Source organism: Anas acuta, chromosome 3, assembly GCF_963932015.1.
Source record: "Anas acuta chromosome 3, bAnaAcu1.1, whole genome shotgun sequence".
In the NCBI taxonomy this organism is placed as follows: Eukaryota; Metazoa; Chordata; class Aves; order Anseriformes; family Anatidae; genus Anas; species Anas acuta.
In genome coordinates, this window is record NC_088981.1 from 44,836,471 (window position 1) to 44,854,697 (window position 18,227).

The window sequence follows — 18,227 nt, forward strand, 5'->3', positions numbered from 1 at the left end:
TTCTTCATGCTGGTCCTCAAAAACCTCGTTTGATTTCTTAGTCATTGACTTCCATCCTACTTCCTTCCCTAACTCTGCAGATTTAGCTCTTCTAGTCTTTGCAAGTTATTTTCTTCCCTGTCCCAGTGCCCTCCATTTTGTAACTTTGCAGTAAGATAGTGCCTGTGTCTGTGTGGCATGGAAATAAACCCACTGCTGAATAATGCATGTCTCTAACCCTTACCTTCCCTCTCTTGGCAGGGAAAGGTTGTCACATTCATTTTCACCTTTCTGTTCAGCCGGCTGAAGAAAGCTGCTGGCCACCTACACCTTGTGCAGATTTTTGGAAAGGCTGGAATTGCAAATTCATACTCTTGATTCCTGCCTTGTCATTATGAATTAGTAGTTTTATATCTTTACACTTCTTTGAGCAGCAGAAACATCCAGTCTCTCCTTCTACACAACACTGATATGCAGAGAGATGGTTGTTTGATTTTTGCCCTGATTTTCAAGCAAATGAATGTGGATGGATTTGTCTGAAGAAGAGGAGTATTTTTTGCACATCAGCAGAATGAACAAGAGAAGGTGCCTCAGGCACCTTCTCTGAAGGCAAACTTTACTGTGAAAGGGTCAAAACTCTGAAGACTTTTCCGAGTCCCTAGCCCTAGCAGAGGCTCAACTCCTTGTCACGTCACTGGGAAATTCTGCTGGAATGCAGACTGAATAAAGTAAACAAGTTTCAGATCTATCCCCAGGAAGTTCAAATCTTTATTTCAGAATAAAGTTTGTTCTAAAATGTGTGATAAAAGCTGCAAGTGTCTATTTTGGCAACTTTTTCTCCTTTCTATAAATAAATAATTTTCTATACATATATTTTTTTCTTTTCTATAAATGGGAACCTACAGACTGAGATGTAAAGTGACCTTCTCTTAACCCAGGGATAGGGACAATTGAAAAGGTTGCCTTACAAGTTTTTCCAATCTCCACCCTGCCACGATAATGCACTGCTCACTGTGGAGCCACCTCTGGGCTAAGAGGGCCGTGCAGCCCCCATGCTGATTTGAGAGTTTGGCCTTTCTGCTGCGGCTGCCAAAAGTGACATGAGTTAGTGCTAGGTTTGCTTTCCATTAGCAGCTGTGCTGAGATCATGGGGTTTCTTAAGCTCTCAGTATCTGACCGAAAACTTTCAGTCAGCAGTGCTGTTTTCTGAAGGAATCACACCAGCGACCTGGAGGTGAGAGATGATTTCATCTGTGTTTCCACTCTGTTTGCACTGGTAAAACAGCTCTATGGCTCAGGGTTCATTCTGTCCCTCATTATAGTGAGAGCAGCCTGAGAAATAAGTATGAATGTGTGTGGTTTCATCTACATGCAGCAGTATGCCTTTGAGTATCTCCACTTGAATGCAAAGATACAAACTACTCAGAGTGATTTAGACATTTGTAATTATGGCACATCCTGGCCTTACTAAGGCTACAGAAGCTCATTAGCAAACTTTGAAGAATACTTAAGATGTATAGGAGTAGAGTTAAGATGAGGCAGATTCAATTTCAAATGCTTCCTTAATACTTAATCCATTAAGAGTGTGATAACAGAAATGCTGGGGGCCCATAAAATCTGCCAAGTTACCCCATGTTCTGGTGGAAACCAAAGTGTTTTTAAGAGTGTACATGACAGTCCTGTTAGGGCACTGAAGCCCTGTGCCCACTAAACGCAGATCTAGGCTAGCTTCATGAAGTGGTTGAATGAAACTCATAGCCCAGTAATTCATACTTGTGGGACACCAGGTGGCAAGTCTTTCCAGTAGGTCCACAGATGAGACTAATGCTGGATATTTTTTGCTAAAATTGTTGAAAAAGTCCTAACAAAAAAGTCCTAACAATAACTTTTCAGAACCTTTCTTGCAGATAAGTAAATTTCACAAATACTCTAAAAACACTATTCAGAACATTTCTGATGCAGCCTCCTTGTTTCAGGCCTCTGAACATTAAAATCAGACATGAGCACAAGTCCAGGTTTTGATTTAGACCTGATTTCCAGGTTAGCATTAGCATAAATCTACAGATTTCTCCTCCTAAACTTCTTAATTTAGGTTGGGCATGTGGTTGTGAAACGTATCCAGTCGAGGCCATGGCCTGCTCTTTGGTTTTCACTGCAAAGGGGTCTCAGGGCACAAAAGATCTCTTTCAGGTGAAGCTAAGCAGTAAGATGCACTCCCAATGCTGATATCTACGGGTCTCAGCTAGGGCAAATCTAACGTAAAGGTATCAGCATGTCTAATGTGATCACTGCATCCTCAGCATCCACTGTTGGGGCCTGCAGATCCACTCCCTGTCCCACACTACAACCTAACATAGGCATGACAGATGCTCTGGCACAGGAATATCAGAAAAGACACCAAGTGCAAAATGTGTTGATGGGGTTTATCTTCCTTCTTAAAATGCGTGTGCTCACACTGAAAGAGAAAGGAACATGTATCCCCCTCAAAAGGAGAGATCCTGGCCCTTGTCCAGCATGATCGTTGTTCAGACTACAAGGGCAAGACTTGAAAATGCCCTTTTCACGTGTTGTTACAACACAAAGCAGAATGTCAGCACAAAGGCTTCCCACTATATTTCTTGGGCTTGATTGTTCCTGTGTCTTTATGTGAGAAATGCACGTACAAAGGTAGGTTTGGAAAGAGCAAAGCATTGGGTGTGGTAGCAGATCTCAAATCTGCTGGTACAGTGGTAAAAATTTTGGCTTGGGCATTGCAGGAGGCCCTTGGGAGGACCCTGGACACAAGCACCTGCTGACCAGAGCAATGCACCCTTGGGCATGTGCTCCAGACAGTCAGCCAGCCCTCTACAAGGCCTCCTGTTGCTCATCAGGTAGTTGGCAGTGGGACACGGCTGCTTGAGGTTGCTTTGTCCCAGTACAGAACACAGCCAGTACTTTTAGGGTGCCCCATAAGACAGCATGACTCTCAGGAATTCTCCTCTGGCAAGGAAATGTTTGCTGCTGCTGCGTTCAAACACGATTTCATGTTAACCATTGCAGTAGAGTACAGTATATTAAACACACAATATTAAATACACACGGCAGATTAAACCTTTTAAGACACTTGTTTACTGAAAATAATTGAAGATGGCTTTAAACACTTTATGCCAATATAAACTGTGGTTTAGCAAAACTGGAATAAATGTATAGACAGTAGTTTCCCACTATAGCTTTAGTTATAGTATAAGAAATAAAGTGACCAAAACACACCAGAGTTGAGAAGATGAAGTAAACTCTGTTCTTGCTGTAGGCAGTCTTTAGCAAGGTTGCTTTATCATAAATGTCCAGCAGATAAATTAGTTGCCTCATACAGGATAATATAACTTTGTATAGTTCAAAATGATTTAATATATATAGCAATATATATATTGCTATATAATATAATATATATATATATAAGCAATACTTTATTAGCAACCTTTATAGTTGTAGATTATTTGGAATTAAAATTGTGGAACTTCCCAGACAGATTAAAATAATTTTCTGTCAATGGTGAGATAGGAAGAATGAAGATTATAGGGCTCATGTTGAGGTTGTTGCAATGAGCGTTCATCCATACTGACATTTCCACCTGCAGGTTCCCTGAGACTTCCCCTGAAGCTTAGTCACTTAGCTTTGTTAGGTAGGATTCCTTTCCTAACAAGTTGCCCACATTCTCTATTATAAAACTTCAGTTTTGAAGATAAAGATTTTTTCTCTCTGTTGTTCATTATGCACATAATCATGCAATTAATGACTGTCATTTTTACCCGTGCTTTTTGCAGGCCATCTGCTGTTTCATTGCTCTGAACCTGTTGCATTGCACATTTGCCCATGTAAGTAAAATTCTTCTCTGCAAGTTCCTAGTTTCTCTGCAGCAGGTTTCTTTAGGTGTCACAGTTGTCAGCTCATGGCTAGGGGTCAAGAGGCACCAGAGCTTAGCTTTCATCATCTGGCAATAAAACCTTTGCTCTGGTGCTTCCCTGCCACAGCTGGGCCTCTGCTGAAATGGATGCAGCACACTCCTGATGTAAATAAAGCCCCGGGCATTTGCGCAGCACACAGCAATGAAGTTCTGCTGGTGCCCGGGAAGGCAATGCAGCTCTGCCATCTCCTGTGAGCCCTGTACACCCTGGTGATCCATGTAATCAGCAAGCTGACTCTCTCTTCATTTGCTTCGTGTTACAGAGCAGATGGCAAAGTGGGCTCATTAGCTCTTTCGTATTACAAATGCCAGCAAATATTTGACATGAACTCTCCTTTCTCATAATGCACATGAACTTGCAGGAAAAATAAACCAAAACAAACAAACAAAAAACAAAAAAAAAAAAACAAACATGTTTTTTCTCCCTCCAGAGGATACAAATTAGGCCTGTGTATGTTGCTTAGCTGTCCTAATATCAGCCTGCTGTCTGATGCCCCATCTGCACCAGTGGAGGTGCAGAGCATGCCAAGCAAAAGAGTTTCCTTGGGTAAAGGTGTGGTACCTTCCTGGGCAGCAGAAATGAGGATAACAAGAACTCTCTTTTAACTCAAAAGTTAAAAACAAAGTACACATGAAAGTGACAGCAGAGACAGTCCTTATGGGGACCTTTAGAGTCCCCAAAGGGGCTTGAAAAATGCTATGAACAAACGCATGACAGAAAAAAAAAGAAAGGCAAATGGATGGTTTGGCATGTAAAATGGGAGAGGCACCTTCAATGTTACACATGGCCAGTGTGCTCCAAGGAGTCTCAGAGTCCCAGCAAGCCAGAGAGCATTCGGTGGGTGCTGTCTGGCAGCTGAGGTACTTCACAAGGGAAGCAGAGTGTGGCCTCTCCTGTAAGGAATGGAGCACCTTGAGCAGAGAAGTACAGGAGAAGGAGAAGCTGCTCCTGCACCGCTCTGCAGGGCAGGCTTTCCCCACAATTGTATGTCCCTGCAGCTCTCTGAATGCCTCATGAGAACAGATATCATCTGAGTGCCGACCTGCCCCCAAAGCTAGTGGTGAGGCTTGTTTAATTAAACATTCATAACTTTGGCTGAAATGTACAGCTGAAAGATGCAAGATACAATTATGAAGCATTATTATGGTGATTGTGTGGCTAAAACTGCAAGCATACAAAAGGGACAGCTCTCCAGCCTTACACCTGTTTTCCAAATTATTTTTCTCCTTAGGGGATAGGAACAAAGGGTAGGGGTGAAGCCTGCTGCATGCTGCCTCATTTCATATGTGGCCAGGAGCACCCTTGCACCTGGCAGGCCTTGCACCTTGCACCTGGCAGGCCAGGACATGGGAGTTTTTGGGTGGCAGGGCATTTGCTATCAGAAAGCCACTAAGAGGGAAGGAAATCTCTGGAGAAGCTGTCTGTGTGCTGCAAGCTCCGTGGTTTTCATTGTCGTCATAAATAACAGCTGAAACACAATCTGTAAAGATGAGCTGAGAGCCTTATCAGTTAAAATGGGGTCTATGATCATGAGGCACTAACTGCTCCCCTTTGGGCTTCTCCCTCCTTGAAATGAGCGTTTGGGTGGGGGAGCAGAGGGAAGGGGCGAGAGGTGGTGGCCGTGGGGTGGTGTGTGGTGGCCCACTGGGCAGCAGGAGGGTGGCCCTGCCAGGCGTCGCCACTTTCCTGGAGTACGGCCTTTCTGCAGAGACAAGCTGAAGAGTTAATCTGGCAGCGAGACCCAGCCTGCGTTGCATGATACCGCCGGGTTCGGATTGAGTAAGCTTAATTAGATGATGAGAACCTCATGGCAGGGCGTGCCCTAGTTTCAGTCAAAGGTGGAACATTATTAAGCACCATTTACATCCAGAGGAACACCCACTTTTGAAATTGCTGATGCCAGTAACGCATGCTTTGTGCTCGACTCGCTCAGTGAAATGGGAAGTCAGCGGCAGAACACAGAGTTTCTAATTTGCTTGCTGCCAGCACAGTGATTAATGAAGTTTCAAAACACCCCATCAGCCAATTATGATGGATACTAACCCTTTAATAGGAATCTTTGGCTGGATCCTCGTTCCTTGGATTTAGTGCTCAGACCAGTTAGACCATAAATTATTTTCTCTCTGGGCCAAAAGAGCAAATTCCCCCCCAAAATAATAATCAGCCTGAACTTTTGGTTTCACGGAGACCAGCTGCATGAGCAGGGATGCTGTACATTTTGTGCTTCTTGCTTATCAGCATGCAGTGAGGATTGATCGCTCTGCACCATAGGCTTCCTTTTTTTTTGGGAAAGCACTCCTGCTGGGTGGATGGACAAAAGGGGTCTGGCAAAAAAATAAACCTTAATTCAAAAAACGTTGTACAGTAGAGAGTCCAAACTCTGCATCTTTGCAAAATGGACACAAGATAGTGTGTAATTAATTAAAAAAAAAAAAAAAGATGAATCTGCATGATTACAGTTGTTGTTGTTGTTGTTGTTGTTTTTTTTTGTTGTTGTTTGTTTGTTTGTTTTTGTTAAGTGAGACGTAGTTTTGTCTTCTCCTCATTAATCCATTGGAGAAGAGTATGGTGAGGTAGCTACATCTTACTAGTTGCTTTGCTTTTGTTTAACTCATCCCAGAGTTTAAATAAGAAACACACAGAGGGAATTCCATACCCCAGAGTGAACAGGAACAGGTGGAAGAACCATTTTCAGGTTTCTTCTGTGTGCATACATTCTGTCTTAAGAACAAACTAGCTCATGTGCACCTTGAAGAAGAGGACGCGCTCTCTCCCCTGGGTCCGTGTGTTATTGCCTGCTGCAGTAGCACAGAGGTTGGCAGTGCAGGAGCCCCGCTGTGGGCAGCCAGTCCTGGCTGCTACAGGGGGAGAGGTGCAGCTGGCACGCACGGGATGATCGTTCTAACAGAAGAATAACGTGCAAAAATGTTTGGTCAAATTACTTTTCATTACAGCAGAGCAGAGCACAGTGGCTGACATGCAATGCAATTTCCACACGAGATGGGATCATTCACCCACCAATTCCAGACGCTTACCTCTGGCCTTAACACGGGTAGCTTTCAGCCAAATATGCTGCTGCTCACTTGGGGACCTGTATCAAATTATGCTCCTTCATAGCTTCCAAGGGGGGCTTGGTGTCCGCCCAGTGATGAGAAGGAAGGAAAGCACTGCCACAGAGGCCATGGGACCATGCCTGAAACAAGCTGCTTCTGCCTCAGTTTTAGATGACCTTTGTGTCAGGGCGCCTTCATCCTGCATTTTCTGAAATTGTATCATCTCAAGACACCCCAAAATCATTCTCCCCTCCCTTATGTGAGCAGGGACAGAGTACAGGGGTGATGGGTGTCCCCACACTGCACGTGGCTGGGGAATCTATTCACCCCAGGCCCCAGTACTGCTGTATTTTCTTCTCCACACCTCACTCTTATTGAGGGGGGAAGCACAACAAATGGGGTTCTTCGTTCTTTCTCACGTGAATTCCTGTTCCTCAAGCACAGGCTTGGAGTATTGCCTGGCTAGGAAGCAGAAACAGTGTTGTAGTGCAGTGTCACCATGTAGGTGATGGCCCATCTCCTCCCTCTCCCTGACCTTGATGCAGGGTTTGGGGGCTGCTGGTTGCCACCTGGAAGGGAATGTGGAGCGGGGAGCAAAGGAAGGTGAAAACCCAATCCTCAAGGGCTGCCTGGAAGAAGGGCTGGGAGACTTCTGTGCAGGAGAATTGCTTTGGTTTCTATTCTACAGCCTCTAACAGATGCCACCCACCTCCACATCAATTTCCAGGCTATGGCAGTAGTTCATCCCGACTCCATCCACCACCGTGCTGTCTCACAAATCTGTGCTTTCATATGATGGCTGGCACCCAGGATCGATGCTGCACGTAGGGAGGCAGCAGGAAACACCTGCAGTGGAGCAGTTAATCTGCAGGATGTTTGTCAGAGTTTCTCCAGAGCTGTTAAAATGTAAAGTACCATCGCAGCAGCTAACGCAGACCCATTCATCTCCCAGTCCATGCTTTGCTGAGGCTCCAGCCCCTGCTAATGCTTTGTGTTGGAGAGCCTCGGGGAGCAGCGAGCCCTGGGCTAAGCCCACCAGGGAGTGCAGGATGGCCAGACACAAGATGCAGTCCATCAGATAAACTTCACTGCAGTGACCAACAGCAGTAACATGCTGTTATGCTCCAGTGGATGTTTTGCTGCTGGTACAAAATACATATGGTTTTGGGGGTCCTTTTCTGGAATAAAGGTGTCCCAGGGACCACTGCTCTGAAAAAGGGCAAGGTTCCAGCCAGAGGAGTGCTGCTGCTGCCTGCAGGCAGCCCAGGCTATGCCTGGAGGTGTGGGGAAGCAGGGGCCAGCTCCTGGTGGGCATGGGTAGGAAGGGCAGCCCAGGGGCAGGTCTTGCTGCTGCAGGGGTGTTCTGCTATGGAGACAGCTGGAGGCAGAGATAGATACCTCCAGACAGCTCCACCAGAACCTCCCAGCTTGGGTACGGGTCCTGCTGGTTGTCTGCACCATTTGTCCCAAGGGACAGCGGGCAGGTTTCCAAATACAGGTGGGGCTTCGCAAATATTAAAGTAAATAATAATATTCACAAAATATTATACCAATATTTGTATTATACAAATATTACATGAATACTTCTCATGCCTCTTCACAGGGCTTCTGCTGTCTTCAGGAAGTAGTTGGATGTCAGGGGCACGCAGGTTTGGGCCTGTGCAGTGACTTCGTGCCATCCCTCAGGAGAACAGGCCACGTCGTGCCTGGCCTCACCCTGCAGCTCTCCTGCACTGCTCCGGCAGCTCCCTCAATGCCCGCACTGTTGTCACAAAACAGACCAAAAGCAGGGCACTTCTCTCCTGTAAGGGTCCCTGCCCACCACCTGTTCATGACGAGGCTGCTCTGCGCTCCTCGCCTCCTCTGGAGCCAGTAGCACAGTGGTGTGGTTAAACTGTGAATGGGGTGCTTGCAATGGATGTTAAAGGAAATATGGGGATGGAAATGAAATACAGAGCTGATTTTTCCTGGCAGTACCGAATTCTCAGCTGCAGCAGGGAGCACAGATCAGTAATCATTTCTGTGACTGAAATTCAAGCAGGCGGTGTGGAGCCAAGTGAGAGTGTGTGATACAGCAGGGACCTCGCAGCATCTGCAGTAACAGCTAAACAGGAGCAGGACATACTGAGTGCTACCTGCATGACAAACCTATCCAGTAAATGACCACGTTCACCTCTTCTCAGGATCCTCTGGAAGGGGTGTCAGTGGCTGCTGTAACCACTGGCCGCCCCTCGGTTTCTTCCTCATGTAATCAACTCTTGCCTGGGTCAAGAGTGCTGGGTTACTAATGGATCAATCAGTTCAGCTCAGTCGTATGCCATGTCAGCTTTGTCAGAAAGTGTGTCAGAAGTCATAAATCACAGCCCAAATTCAGTTAGTTAATTCTCCCAAGTAACAGCATTTTCCCCTCCTCCATTGGACATAGTAACAGCTGAGCCAACTGTATAAATTGGGACAAAATACTTCTCGTCTGTACAAAAGTATTTTTTTTAAAAGCAACGTTTCATAAAGATTAAATATTCAAATATTTTGCTAGTCAAAATGAACTGGACTGTCTCTGTAGGTAGCCCAAAACCAATTACAGACATTGCTTTTCCCAATATACCCATTACAGTCAGAAGGCTCACGTAGAAAACACTTCTTGATTCTTATCCTCAAGCATTAAGGTACATTTACCTCTCAACACAAGTAGCAAATCCTGCCTTTGGCTCAGTGATTTCATCTGAGCTACCATTTTTCACTTCTGTTTATCAGTCTGCATAGGTTTCTCCATTTACTACATTGGTAAAGGAATTATATTTAGAAAGTAATCACAGCAATTGACTTGACAATGTGCTGTTTGCGAATAAAGCAATTGCTTTCTTGATGGTTACTTGCATGCACCTTTAAAGCTTAGCCTGTCTGCCCATTCAGCTAGAAACCATAACCTGCCTCTCACTGCCATTTGTTCTGTTTGCCCTATTAGGGACACACTTTCCCTGATCCAGCGGCTCCTACCCCTGAAAAAGTCAAAAATGCTGCAGGACACTGTGAAAGTACTGAGGCTGTCAAACACAGGGGCTGGATGTTCCTGATACGTGGAAACCTAATAGGGGAGGATATGTTTCAACAAAAATAGTAACTTCAGCAAGATAGTGTTTTCCCCAACATTTCACCTTCTGTGTCAGGGAGCTGAAGCATCCAGCTCTCTGCAGACTATAGGCACTGGCTGGTTTTGCACTGCCTTTTTTTTTTTTTCCCCTCTTCACAGTCCTCAAAGTCCTGGCCCACAAGTGTGATATTAAAAATGAAATAAGAAGCCTAGTTTTAAGTAACAGATGCACTGTGTGCAGGGATGTGAACACACATAGATAGACCTGGGCTGAAAGAAGTGGGTAAAGCATCGTGGGCAGGAAAGCAGGCTGGAGCTGGTGGGAAACACAAGCTCACCTCCAGGCTGTGACCAACATGTCCCCAGCACCCATCTCTTGCACTGAGACGGAAACAAACCATGGTGCAGTGGTGGTGCTGGGGGAAGGCTTTGGACACTAGTGACACTGCAAGGGGACAGGCTGCAAATGAGAGCTGAAATCCTTCACTAGGAGACAGCAGACCAAAGGAGAAACCTTAATCCAATTATCTCCTCACAGAATATTCTTCAAGAATTATTCCTAATATGATTTTGCCTTAGAGCTTCTCCCACATGTGTTACAACTCAGCTTTATCACTAATATTGCAACAGTAAAACACTTTGCTGCATCTTTCCTGTCTCTTAGCCAGATAACTCCAAACAAGACTTCTTTTGTATCAAAAGGCTTGTGAAAATCCAGCTGTAAGTTAGATCTGAGTACAATCACTGTCCTCAAGCACTCCTTTCAAGCTTGTGGTAATAAGTAACTTGTCACCAATGGGCAAAAATATCTTACTTATAAAAGCATAACACATTTTTAGTATGCCCACTAAAACGCAATAAAGGGACTTCTCCTTAGACACAAAAGAGTGGTAGCTCAGTGCTACTGCTGTCTTCGGGGTGCAATAACCCCCAGCTAGGTGTATTCCTAAACCCAGTGCTTATCACTCACCTTAAAATCCATTGATTGTTTCCTTCAGCCATGCTCTTGTTTTGTTTCTGGCGTACATCAAAGCAAGTGACACCCACATGAACTCAAAAAGCTGTTAAAATCCCACATAGCTTCCCTTCAAAGAGTGTTTATGGAAATTGCACGATCTATAAGCCATTAGAGAAAGACAAGAATGGATTCTGGTGGAGTTGGTTTCAGCCCTTTCTCTTGTCAACCCCAGGGACCTTCAGGATACTTAAAAAGATACAAAAACAGTACTTAATGAATCATTTGAAAAAATGGTAGAATTGTTGTTTACTACAGAACTTTGAGAGAGTTTTATCTCTTTTTTCCTAGCATAAGTATTATTTTTATATGTAAATTAACTTGTTAAGACACCGGTTGGCAAAATCAGAAAATGAAGAAGAACAGGCACTGCTTTAGATCAGCTGCATAGCTCATCCCATCTCAGTGCAATGGGGTGAGACTAAAGGTCCTCACTGATGTATCTGAGAGCAGGGACATACCTACAGCGCGTGGCTTTGCTGGGAACTCGCTCACCAGCTATGAGCCTTCTCCTGGTCAGCTGCCTCCATTTGTCCTCTCCCCAAGAGGTGTGGTCCTGAGTCCCCACCAAGGTGCAGCTGCTTCTGTTAAATTAGCTTCAGAAGCCCTCTCAACTTGAAAAAGAGGGCAGAACCATATTTTCTTCTGCAGTTCTGCCACATAGGAGGTACCTTACTAAAATAATCTGCTAACAAGGTAGCTAGCTGTGTAAATAACATCCTACAATTGCCATCAATAATTTTCAAACTGGACAGAAAAATATCATGTGGTGGTTTACTTCTGACCTTGATATAGAGAGCTCCTCATGTTTTTTTTTTTTTTTTTTTTTTTTTTCCCCCCTGAAATAAGGTCTTGTCCATTGTAAGCAAAACAAAAATAACAAAGACTGATGTCCTTCATTCCTCAGATACCCATTCCTCTATCAGCCTCTGTAGGAATACAGCCTGTGAGATGGGTATGAGGAAGCTCTAGGAGAACTTGATCTTCTTACACCACAAACTTCGCAGACCTACACATTGATTTCAACCCAAATTGCAGGAAAGCATCATCAGTGGTGCAATTAGCAGCCCTCTAGCACGTCATATACATGCCATCAATAACCCAGGCTAAACACGTAGGCCCACCAAGTTGCAGGCCTTCTTTGCAGCTGGTAGAGTGATAAATGATTGTAACTAGTATTGACTACACATAGAACTGGCTGAAACTGTTTGGTAAAAATTCTCATTTAACAAACAAAACAAAACAAAAAAAAAAAAAAGAAAAGCCACACACACTCACACAATGGTTTCAGATGAAAGGAAACTATTTACGAATGAATTCAAATTTACTGAAGTTTCACACACACCTCCCACCTTCCCCTCCCATGATAAGATTTGGGAAAAGAAGGGCAGTTGTTCTGTCATCGTTTGAAACAAGATTTGCTAAGTAGGACTGACCCACATTTGTTTAGCAAGAATGAAATCTCCCCCGCATGAAACAAAACATTTTGTTTTGGGCTGAACAAAGTGTTTCATTGATTCTTGCACATATTTAACACAAAGCTCCTTTCTGTGAGAGATCCAAAACATTTTCATGCTGAGTTGACAGAAAATTACTGATTTTTTTTTTTTTTTTTTTTTTTGCACAGTTCCAAGAGTCTGGGTTCTATCTAGCAACCAGGAAACATTGAAATAATTACTATTATTAAGATGGCTTGGAACTGCTTCTCATACTGCAAGAAATCCCCTTGTAATAAAACCTGCTGCCAGGCAAAAATTCATCAGGCGGTGTTAGGAGAACTGGGGATGAATTTTGAGTATGGTCAGGTCAAGTTCAATCTGACAAGCCTGTGGCTGTAAGCTAGCAGGAACTGTCAACTTTGAATATATTTCAATTTGTGTAGAGCAGTGTGTTGGGGCCTGTTATTCAGACAAAGATCTGTGGAGCTAAAGTCACACGGACTGAGACTTGATTTAGAAACCGGAGCTGGTTGGCACATTTCTCTGGACTGAACTTCCTATCATAAGATCTTAAAGAGGTAAATACCTTAAACAGTTCTCCCAAAAGAGAGAAATCCATTACAACCAGACCTCTCAGCATGCCACTTTCATTGTTTAGTCACTCTTTTAAAAATAGGTCATATTAAAATACATATCTCTGTCATTTTAAAAACACCTTAGCTTCTCTCTGGGCAGCATCACTGATTCTAGTGACATCTTTAGGTACAGAATACAAAAACCTCTTTGTGAGATGGTAGCTCCACAGACATGCTGTAAAGGAAGTCTGAAACTGGTCTAGAGCACTGCCAACATTTGCACCACTGGTATTGCTGTGTATGCTCCCGCTTTCCTAATCCAAACAAGCATCTTATAGAAACCAACAGCAATTGTGCATGGGTGAGGATGATGCAAATCGAGAAAAGGATCCTTGCATTTTCGCTAACTACATACGTAAAAAAAAAAAAAAAGCAAAAAAAAAAAAGCACAACATATGCCCTGCCCTGTTCAGCACAGATCAGCAAATTTGCTTTTTCAGTTTCATCATTGAAAATGCAAAAAGGAAGAGGGGAAAATTAATTCAGCTGACATCACATGGAAAATGTTCAGGCTTTTTTGTCAAGTAAAATTAAAAAAATTACTTTATCAATACCAGAAATGTACCAGAAAAACTGAAGCAAAAGTTTCATCTTGGCCTATTTAATCATTGCTTGACTTAATCCTTTAAAAATGTGATTGGCTGTGAAATTAAAACTATATGTGAACATCAGAATGTTTAATTTAAAAATGCCAGAAGGAAATGCAACAACTTTTTTTTTCCTAATTCTCTATTCAAAAATAAAATAACTTTTTGTCCCAAATTCACAATACTTACAAAATGTCTTTGGTTAAAAAAAAAAAAAAAAAAAAAAAAAAAAGAAAAAAGGAAAGAAAAGAAAATAAAAAAATGTGTAGGCTTATTTTTCTTTTGTTTAAAGACATTTCTTCAAATTTGTGTGGGTAATTTTATGTGATCTCACTGAACAGTCTAATAAGTTTGATTTATTTTCTTTATAACATAGGTTTTAGACATCCAAAGACCTGGCCAAACTATCTATGGCCTACCATTAATTATGAGTTGGATGGAAAATGGCAAGATAACAAATACCTTTGACTTCACCAGGAAGAGAAATACAAAAGATACCCCATAGAGAGGCAAAACTCAGACCTTGGCCAAGGAGCCTAGAGGCTGAGCAGGTCTTCCACAAATAAAGCAACGTCAGATTGAACCTGAGAGATGCATGGCGGCAGAGGCTGGCAAGGCCACCCAGAAGTGCTCAGAGGAGCAGGATAACACCCACATCTGCGCAGCATTTTCCCCACCCTCGCCAGCCCTTCTGACACGAGCAGTTGAGGCAGAAGTGGCAGCAGTGGGGATGGCAGAGGAACTTGGCACCACCTGGTGCTGCACCTGTGGTAGGACAGATGCCATCTCATGCTCAGCCTCACTTGTCACAGCTCCACAGTGGGGTTCCTCTGAGACCGGCTGGTGTTGGAGACACTGTAGAGGCACCGTGGCTGCTGCTTGTAGGATTGCCATATCCCTGTCCAGGGCACTGCCTTCTCTGCACGGACACAAGAACACATGGCTTATGGATCTGCAGTTTTCCTGGCACGTATGATTAAGTGCTCATCTCCAGTGCAAAAAAAAAGCTGTATGTCTCAACTCATCAGATCTGCAGTACACGATGTTCACATCTGTCGGGTTGTGACTTCCTTTCCATGGCACCCATTTGCAGATATTTACTGGGGTAGAACACACCCAGAAAGTCAAACAAGCTTAAAAAATGGCCACAATCCCCTTAGACAACACTTCCTTGCAAAATAAGATGGGATGTCTCAGATATGAAATAGAGCTAATTACATGCTGCAACAGCAGATGTGACAACGAGTATGGGATTTCAAAAATTCAGGTCATGGCCTAAAGCCATTCACAACACAACAAAAATGTCCATGGGCTGCAAAAAAAAAGGGCCTTCCAACTATGTTGGAAGCACAATGCAATGATTCGTGTGCAGCTAAGATGTGCCATGCGTGTTTCTAATTTGCTTAGTTGTCAATCAGGAATAATTGCTGTAGTCAATGAAGTTATGCCAGTGTAACAGATACGGAAGAGATTCCAGCACTCCATGTCTCTCAGCTTGTTCTAGCTGGGGAAAGAAGGCTCGTATTACTGACAGTACTGCAGATCCCATGCATTTTTATAAACACCGGTTTTGTGGAATAATTGCAATGTTTCAAATCATTTTCATTGCTCCATTCCTCTTCTTGAAACAAAATCTTGCATTCAAAGCATGAAACTTCCCTTGACTTCTTTTTACTGATCGTGGTTCCACCCCTGAGAAAGCAGCTGTCTGAGTGTATTAGCAGCCTTGTCTAACCTGACTTCAAATTTACTAATTTAATTTGGAAGGGGCTAGAAGAAATACAATTGTGTGCACTCTTGAATGTGACCGTTGGTCCTCAGGGAAAAACCTTCTCCCTGCAGAACAAAAATGCCCATTTTCCTGCAGTTCATTGTCTCTGTGGTCTCTGGTTCCATATGGGCTTAGCTTAATGAAGAATATGTAGTTACCACTCTTTCAGGGATCTGCTGCGAGTTGTTTAAACACGAACTGTTCTTCATGTCTGTCAGGATGCATGAAAGCTGTGGTCACTCCGACAGAACAGCCCTGAGGTTACTGCAGGCCTCACAGCCCTGTGCAAGAAAATTATTCAATAATTGAGCCCTTTCAAATGGGACTCAGCTTGATAAGGTAGACGTTGGATTCACCTGGGATGACAGACTCTGTCTTGAGAAGCAGTCAAGTCTGAAAGTCTGAGGAACACTTTGGGGGCAGCATGGACTACTCTCAATCTAGGGAAAAATATTGGCAAAAATAAGCATTTTTCCCTCTCGCATTCATAAAATGTTCCTAGTGTTAAATCTCTATTTTTTTTTTTTTCCTCCTGGAGGCCAGTAGGGATTAGCATTCCTTGCACAGGCCTTAGTTATTTTATAGAGCAGATCTACTAGCATTTCAAAAACGTTTACATTAAGTGCTGGACAGTAGCCCATTTTCACAGAACATATTTCATTTGGCCACACCACAGTTATGTATTGTCAAGAGCCCCATTATCAGCCAATAACTGCACCTCATTTTACTTTCTTGCTGCGCCTTATCACAAGCCAAGTGCTGACATCCTTGCGTGGCCATAACTCCTGCTGCAAGGGCTGATGAGGGTAACTGCCAAAGCTCTGCAGACAAAGGCACCCAGGGGCCTGAAATCAGGCTGGGCTCAGTGATTTCAGATGATGTGAGTTAAATTCAGTGACTCCTTTGAGAGAAAGCTCTTCAGAGAAGGTGTGGCCATTTTCCAGTGTATTGTTTGTCTTCCTAATTACTGGACCATTGATTGCATCAAGCCACCATACTGCACCCATAGGTAGGAGCCGTGATCCAGCAGTTAGAACACAGGACTGCAAATTATCACCAGATTATTATTTCCTGTACATATGGTCTTCCTTTTCCTGGGAGTCAATATCCCATCTGTAAAGCAGGGGCATTAATAAACTGTTATTATTGGACTATACAGGTTTGCAGAACCACTGTCAATTAAAGTCAACATAGAAAAAATCTACAAAGTGTGATGATATTTTGTGTTTTGAAGCTATGCAGTATTTTGATCCACTGCTGTGCCATCATCTGTGCAGCACTTTCAATGTCAGGGCACTAAAACCTTTTCTACTTTAGAAATCAGAGCTAGTGGCTATAACAAATAACACCCTGAGCAGAAACCTGTCTTTGTAAGCATGCAAAACTGATGATGGATTTTCATCTTCCTTTCCTAAAGACTGCAGAAAGTAGGAGAGGAGAGGTTATAGTACCATTCTGCATGCTCTCTGATGGCTTGCTTTCACAGTTCTGTGGCCAAGACCCTGGCCAGACAGGATCCCACTCCAAACACTGGCATTTGTCGGCCCTGCTCCTGGGCCATTTGTGAGATAACCTTGCTAGGCTGGGTTCCTGTTTTAGAAGCATAAACATCAGCACCAGGCTGTATATTTTATATATACTTGTACATTGCTATATATATATATATATTTTTTTTTTAGTTTTTCACTTGAAAATATACTTTGATATAAAATGACAAAATACCATTACAAAACAAAACAAAACAAAAATCTCATGCTCCCATTGGCAAGCCAGCAACCTATTTTTCCACAATGCAGAGTACTTAATATGCTTCACCCTCTGCCTTTCCTTATCAGGTTTCCCTTTTCATTCAGCTGAGGACTTCTTATTTTGCATTCTCTGTTTGTTCTAGGGCCTTATCCACTTCCAACTTAATTGACTAGAAAAGCTCCCAGTAACATCAATGCCATTTAGATCTGCCTCGTTCTCCTCTTCTTCACCTAAAATGCAAATAAATGGTGTGATTGTTTCCTAATTTTGATGTGGCTGTTGGAAAACCATGGCCTAAGCCTTGTTCAGGTAGAACAGGTTACTGACAGTGCTGCCGACTGTAAAGCTGCTGTGCGGGTGGGTCACATCACCACCCAGCTCATGAGCTGGACCACCATCAGCAGGCATAGGCCTATGGTATAAAAACCTCGTTTGATAATGAATCATGTTAAGTATATAATGCACTATTCGACACAAATAGGGAACAGTTTTAAACTAGAAGTGGGGAGATTTAGATTAGATGTTGGGAGGAATAACACCTTACTCAGCAGGTGGTGAGGCACTGGAACAAGTTGCCCAGAGAGGCTGTGGATGCCCCATCCCTGGAGATGTTCAAGGCAAAGTTGGATGGGGCCCTGGGCAACCTGATCTACTGGGTGGCACCTCTGCCTATGGCAAGAGGGTTGAAACTCGATCTTTAAGGCCCCTTCCAACTCAAACCATTCTGTAATTCTGTGACATCTTTGCTGGAGATGACGAGAAGTATTTAAAGGCTGGAGTTCATCTGTGCCCTGTTTCCTCATCAAGAAGAAGGAAATGTTGTTAATGACTAGTTGGTTTAGCAGTGGGAGGATGCATACATTTTGTACTGAACAAGGACAGGTATCAACCAAGCCCAAATTTTTAAGATCTGGATACAACCAGCCGGGAACACCCAAAAAAGTATCAGTACATTCAAGCCTTT

The 18,227-nt window shown here is 43.4% G+C and overlaps 1 long non-coding RNA gene across 1 annotated transcript; it reads right to left on the minus strand.

Annotated features, from left to right (window-relative positions):
• Positions 1-6,431: 6,431 nt before the first annotated feature.
• On the minus strand, positions 6,432-11,637 carry LOC137852998 (uncharacterized). Its single transcript, XR_011094142.1, has 2 exons — positions 11,038-11,637; positions 6,432-9,416 (listed from the first exon to the last, which is right to left on the minus strand). It is a non-coding gene; the product is annotated as an uncharacterized lncRNA (long non-coding RNA).
• Between the last annotated feature and the right edge of the window lie 6,590 nt (positions 11,638-18,227).